Source organism: Stenella coeruleoalba, assembly GCF_951394435.1.
Source record: "Stenella coeruleoalba genome assembly, chromosome: 15".
Taxonomy (NCBI): Eukaryota; Metazoa; Chordata; class Mammalia; order Artiodactyla; family Delphinidae; genus Stenella; species Stenella coeruleoalba.
Genome location: NC_137161.1, coordinates 10,926,318 through 10,932,735, shown reverse-complemented (window position 1 = coordinate 10,932,735; position 6,418 = coordinate 10,926,318).

Sequence of the window (6,418 nt, the reverse complement as noted above, 5' to 3'; positions counted from 1 at the left end):
CGAATGATGGACGGTAGGAGTGACCAAAAGGAAGCCACAGGAAGTAAAACGGCTGGGATGGGGGTGTCTCATTTAGGGCCATGCAAAGGGTGAGAGCTTAGGACTTCCTGGCCAGTCTCGAGATGAGCATCACTATGCATTCACGCTCCCGATTTTAAAGATGGAGCTGGGAGACCTTTTCCCCGCAGGTCATGGGACTGACCCACCAGCAAGGCCCACATACAAATAAAAAGTTACATTCACTGATCATGACAACAGAAGTCAGATGAGGTTAGTAACGGAGATAACCATCTCCTAACCATCCTGAAGGAGTAACAGGAAACACAGACTGTGTGCACAGGATCCTATTTTAAGGATCTAAGTGGAGGCTTTAGGGCACATTCACCTCGGGGTGATGAACTGGGGAGTAAGCAGGGTTCAGCCCTGGGGTGCAGGGTCAAGTCTGCCTTAAGCTCTTCAACTGTGTGGGAAACACCTAGAGCCTGAAAATTTTGCCTCTAAACATAAGCAAAAACTCCCCAATCAGGAAGGCTGCCGGGCACACCTTGCTCCCTTTAAAAATTCCCCACTGGCACGTTCCTGAAACAAACAGATCTTCTTTATACTTAAGGAGACCTGGAACTAGGAAAACGGCAACTGCTTTTCTTTTCTGGGGGGGGGGGGGTGTATTTTTCCCTGTAAACTTGTATAGTAGAAAACAGAGTCAGAATAGACCTGTGGGTGTTAAAAAAAAAATAGACCTGGGTCCTAATCCCTCCCTCTCTGCGTAAATCTTTCAAGCAAACCATTTCTCCTCCCCCCTCCACCTCAGTCTCCGCATCTACAAGCGGAATAATAATATTACCTAAGTTAAGGTGAGGATTAAATATCAGAATGTGTGTAGCATACCTAGCTCAGGCCTGACACAGCGTGAGCCCTCAAACACTAGCTTGTTGAGGGGGCTTTTTCTAATCACAGACCAAAGTGCGAACCCAAAGGAGTCCTGAGCAGTAACAAGTACTATTGATTCAACACCTGCCATGTACCAGAAACAGCGCTACATGGCATATTTGTAATCTGGTGGCGTTCTCAGCACAACACTCTAGGTAGCTAGTCCGGATCTCCTTTTAGAGATGAGACTCAGTGGGCGAGGTCCCCTGGCTCAGCTCAGCCAGCAGGCGGGCAGGGGACCAGGCTCCCCAGCTGTGCTCCCTATCACCCCGTTCTCACGCTCTTGGCTTCCTTGTTCTTGTTTGCCTCTGTGTCTCCCAAGAGTCAAGATTGTGGGCATCAACTTTGGCTGGCCTTGTTGTTGTTCTGTAGCCTCTTTCATCATTGGTATAATTTTACATAACCTTGGCAAATTCCTTTAAATTTAAAAAAAAAAAGGTTCAGTTCTTAAATAACTCCTGAGGGAGAAAAAGGTTTCTATAAATGATTTCGTTCTCTTCTCCTTAACGTTGAACTTAATAGGGCTAAGTCACTGGATCTCATTAACAAGTTGGGTTGTTTGCTGGTTTATTTTCATTTTGGAAACTCCTCTCCATAGTGACCCCCTCTCCCTCCCCCTGAAACAAAAATCCCGTGAAGAATTCTGATCAGAGCCTGGGGCCGTGGGGCACACCCCCTGGAGACTGTCCTGTTTCTAGAAGGCTCCTAGAGGGCAACAAGTCTTGCAACCTGACTCTTAGCCAACTTTTCACCTGTAGGATTGTCTCGGGGAAGGGGGAAAAGGACACAGGCAGACTTTCTGCCTCCAAACAAAATGATGTATTTCATCAAGGAAGAAAGACTTTAAAACCCATCACCGACATTCACCTGACCCTATAAAAGGCAACCTAGAAGACTCTGGAATCCAACAATTTGGATTTGAGTACCAGTTCTGCCACTAATCTATGTGACCCCGGGCAAGTTACTTAACTTTTCTGTTCCTCACTTTCCTCGTCTGTAAAATAAAGGTGATAACAGTACCTAAATCCATATATGCTTGTGAAGATGAATTAGGGTTTGCCAGGGACTGAGGGGTTTCTGGGACTCTCAGGGTTAAAACTGGGAAAGTCCTGGGCAAACCGGGATGAGCTGGTCACCTGAGATGAGACGAGAAGAGATGTGTACACACTTTAACACACCTGCACATTTCAACGCTCCGGGGTCTTAGCTGTCGTTATTGGTGACCATCTCGGGCACCCATCTTATTTCGCGTCAAGTGTTGCCATGGTCCTCTTCTCCCCATTATCCACCTGCAGGGGCCTCCAATGTGCCTTCTCCTGACATTGCATTCCCCAAAGTCTCCAACAAATGTTTCTACATTCCCAGGACCAGCATCGAGAGAATTTATGATGTGTCAGGTAGGCAGCTTTTCAACAAATCCTGTGGTCTTTTCCCTCTCTTCACCTTCCTCAACTTTCAGGCAACACATAAAGGTGAAAAGGAGGAAAATGCCACGTGACGATGGAGGCAGAGACTGGGGTGACGGGCCTGCCAGCCCAGGAATGCCAGTGATCTCTGGCCACCACCAGAAGCCAGGAGAGGGGCCTGGAACAGATTCCCCCTCAGAGCCTCCGGAAGGAGCCCACCATGCTGACACCTTGATTTGGGACTTCTAGCCTCCAGAACTGGGAGAGAACAAATTTCTGTTGTTTTAAGCCGCCCAGTTTGTGGTTCTTTGTTACAATAGCCCTAGAAAACTACCACAGTTCCCTTACACAACCCAAGTCCAGACCTTCAAGTCCTGTGTCCTGACAAATGTTAAGGGCCTCTTCACCGGTCTTCCTGCCTGCAAACTCTTCCCTGAAATCCATCTGAAAATACCAGTTCCCGGCTCCCAGGTCAGAAACCTGCAGTGCCACCTGAGTGCCTGCTTCAATATTCCCCAAACTTACTGGAGAGGATGAATCCCCATAGTTAAAATTACTGGTTCCCTGGGCCCCACTTCAGGCCTCCAGAAATGGGATCACATAAAGGGGCCTTGGAATCTGCATTTTTAATCACCCAAGAGAATGTTATCCTCAGGCATGTTTGGGACCCTCTGACCTACAAGATAAAATCCAGAAGAGACCAAAGATCTTGGTTCACAGACATCCATAAAACGGCAGCAGCCTCCCCGTTGGAATGTCATCTCCCAAGGTTCTCCAGGGTCTTGGAATTCATCCCAACGTTCTGCCTGCCTCGCTCTCCTTCAACTTGACCATCCTCTACTCAAGGATGATTGAGAAGCAGAGACTCTGTTCTTGCCATTTTCCTCCTTTGCATTTCCTCCCCCTCCTAGCTCTAGATTCAGACGCCACAGAACTTAGAATGACTTCTAGTGATTCAGAGATGGCTTTTCAATGAACCTGAAAGAAAATCCAAAGTCATCACGGCCTGGAAGACCCTGCACAGCCCACCCTGCCCCCCTTTCACCCTCAGTCTCCTTTAGAGCCATTCTTCTCCTTCTCTCCTCCAGCTCCAGCCATGGCTTCCGTTTAACTCCTCAAACACATCAAGCTTTGCCCTGCCTGGATCCTTCCAGCACATGCTCTTCCCTCTCGCCCCAGCCAGCACCTTATAATACATCACCAGCACCTCCTCGGCGCTTTTCCCACAACCCATCCTAAGCAGAACGTGCGTGCGCGAGCGCACACGCAAACACACGTCCACACTCCACTTATCCTCAGTCACTGCACTCTTTTTGATCAGTTGCCAGCAGTTAAAAATCAGGACGTTCCCCGTAAAAATGTCCAGCCTCTCTTCAAGAACCACGAGACCTGCCACTATGAAGCCCACCGTCATACAGACCCACGGGCTGGGCTGGGCTTCGTGAGCTCCTGACTCGGCGGGAGCTCTCCCCTCTGCAGGCCCCGCCTGGCATCCGCACCCATCGCAGCCACTTGCCTGGGCCGTAAAGCAATCCCGTTCTTGTCCCCCACCCCAAAACTGGGTTTACTTGCTTCTCATCTGTCTCCCTCGTGCAAAGAGCTGGTCTTACTCCCCATTTCGGCCCCGGCATCCAGCCGGTGCCTGGCCCGTAGCTGGGCCTCCAGAAAGATGTGCTGAATGAATCAATAACTGAGGGCTGGACGGCCCGCCCCCTCCCTAAGTCCCACACGCCCCACCACTCGTTTTGCCATTTAATGACACCCTTCCCTGCAAGACTCATTAATTCGCTGCCCCAGTGCCTACGTCCTCGGGGATCTTACGAAAACACAAATCTGTTCCTTTCATTGCCCAGTTTTAAAGATTTTAGGAGTCTCCCAGCACCAGCTGGAGAAAGCAGAAACTCCCCAGTGTGGCCTTTGAGGCCCATCTCATTGCTTCCCACCTCCTCCTCCAGCCCGCGTGGCCAGAGAGGGCCGCCACCTAGTGCACACCCGCGCCCCACGCAAGGGCGCAGGGGACACACCGCCTTCTCTGCCGGCTTCCACACCTCTGCTGCGAGGCTCCCTCTCCCTGGAACGCCTCCTCCCCCGCCCTATCCCCCCCCCACACCACCCCGCGCCTCTAGCAAACTCCTACTCATTCTTCTGCCCTGGCTCTAACCAAAGTCACTTCACCCGTGAAACACTCCAGACTCCCCCCTAGGCCTGACTTAGTCATCCTGTCTTCTCCGCTCCCACCTCCTCTTTCCTGCCCCGGCCTTAGCCCTGAGTAATGGCTCAAAATAGCAGCTGGTGTCTTCTGAGTACTCGCTGTGTGCCAGGCACGGAGCGAGCTTTATCTCCTTTAATCATCACACCCAGGCTGAGCCTCTGCCTGGAAGGCTTCCCCGACCCTCAGCTCCCCCGCCCCCGCTCCCACCAGCCAGAGAAACACAGGATCACTTTTTCATCTCCAGTGTCCCTGAAAGGCCACCCCTGTCACCCCATTTGAAATTTTCCTTTTCCTTCTACACCTCCCCCTACCCCCAAGATCCCTAGGCCTCCCCATCCCCCTTCCCGGCTTTATTTTTCTCCATAGCTCTAATCACTAACACGCTATATTTTGTAATTAATTAACTTGTGGATTCTTTCTCTCTCCTCCCCTGGAATGTCAGCTCCAGGAGGCCAGGGATTGGGTCATGTCTTCGCTACTACTGTATCTTTAACCATCTAGAATAGTATCTGGCACAAAATAGACACTCAATAAATATTTATGAATTCAAAAGAGGTAGATATTCTCACTATGTTCATTTCACTCCTGAGGAAGGTGGTCTTCAGAGAGATGAAGATGTGTGCCCACAGTTCCACAGCAGGTTAGTGATGGAGCCAGATGTGAGCTCTAGGATGGTCAACTCCAGCAAACCTCCCCCCTCACCTACTCCGCACATCGCTTCCAGAAGGCATCTCTCCAAGGGTCTGACTTCTCAGCTAGACTCTGGATTCTTGGAGGCAAGAACTTGATCACATTCATAGTATTGTGTCTGCCTGATCCTTAGTAGGCATTCAAGGATGCCTGCTGAGCCAACGTCTATGTGCACTGTGAAGTTCTAGATGGTAGAAATCAAACCTTCATTCTTTTTTTTTTAATTATTCTTTAACTCCATACCGAGGACCGTATTGTATACACAGTTGAGGCTTAATAAATACTTATTACATTAATGAATTCTATTATGGCAGTAGGTAATAAAAATAATTAGACAGCAATTATGACAATAATAGGTAACGTTTAAGGAGTCCTTACTCTGTGCTGGGTCCTATCATAAGTGCTTTGTACATGAATGAAGACAAATAATGCTCCTATTATCCTGATTCTACAGGCAAGGAAACCGAGGCTCCGAGAGCTTAAGCACTTGCCCAAGGTCACACAGGTAGGAAATGCCAGAGGCAGGAGTGAAGGTGGGCATCTGGGAATCACGTTCTTAAGGACTCCTCTAGGCTGCCTCTCGGCCTCTCTAAGAGATGGCCACTAAAAGGTCACCCCGTGTGAAAACAAGAAGAATGGTTTATTACACATTTCTGTTTTATTTCAAAGGATTTCTTGAAATTCTACCAAAGGATTTGGTAGGCAATATTTTGTGCTAAATAATAACCGCCAATGTTCTCACCGAACCTGATGGTTTGCAAAGCAGTTTCATGTATAGTTTCTCACCTGAGGAGAGAATCTGAGGCTCTGAGTAGTTAAACGAACAGGGTCAAGGTCACTCAGCCAGCAAGGGGCAGAGCAAGGGCTCAAATTAACAGCTATCACTTTAAAAAGTTAAGATCTCAGGGCCTCCAAGTATAAAGCTCTTCCATGTTCCTTAAAAGCCAATAAGATAGTTCATGGGGAAGGCACTTAGCACAGTTCCCAGCACCAGGGTGGACCCTCGTAAATGTTAGTTATCATCATCTTCATCAACACGTCCTAGGAAGTGGAATATTTTAGCTGATGACTGCTGCCTGCCTATTGACCCTGATGGAAAGGTTACGCGTTTCATTCTAGTTCATCCCTGGCATGAACTCATTGAAATAATGATCAATCTCCGTTATCCCCGGGATACACA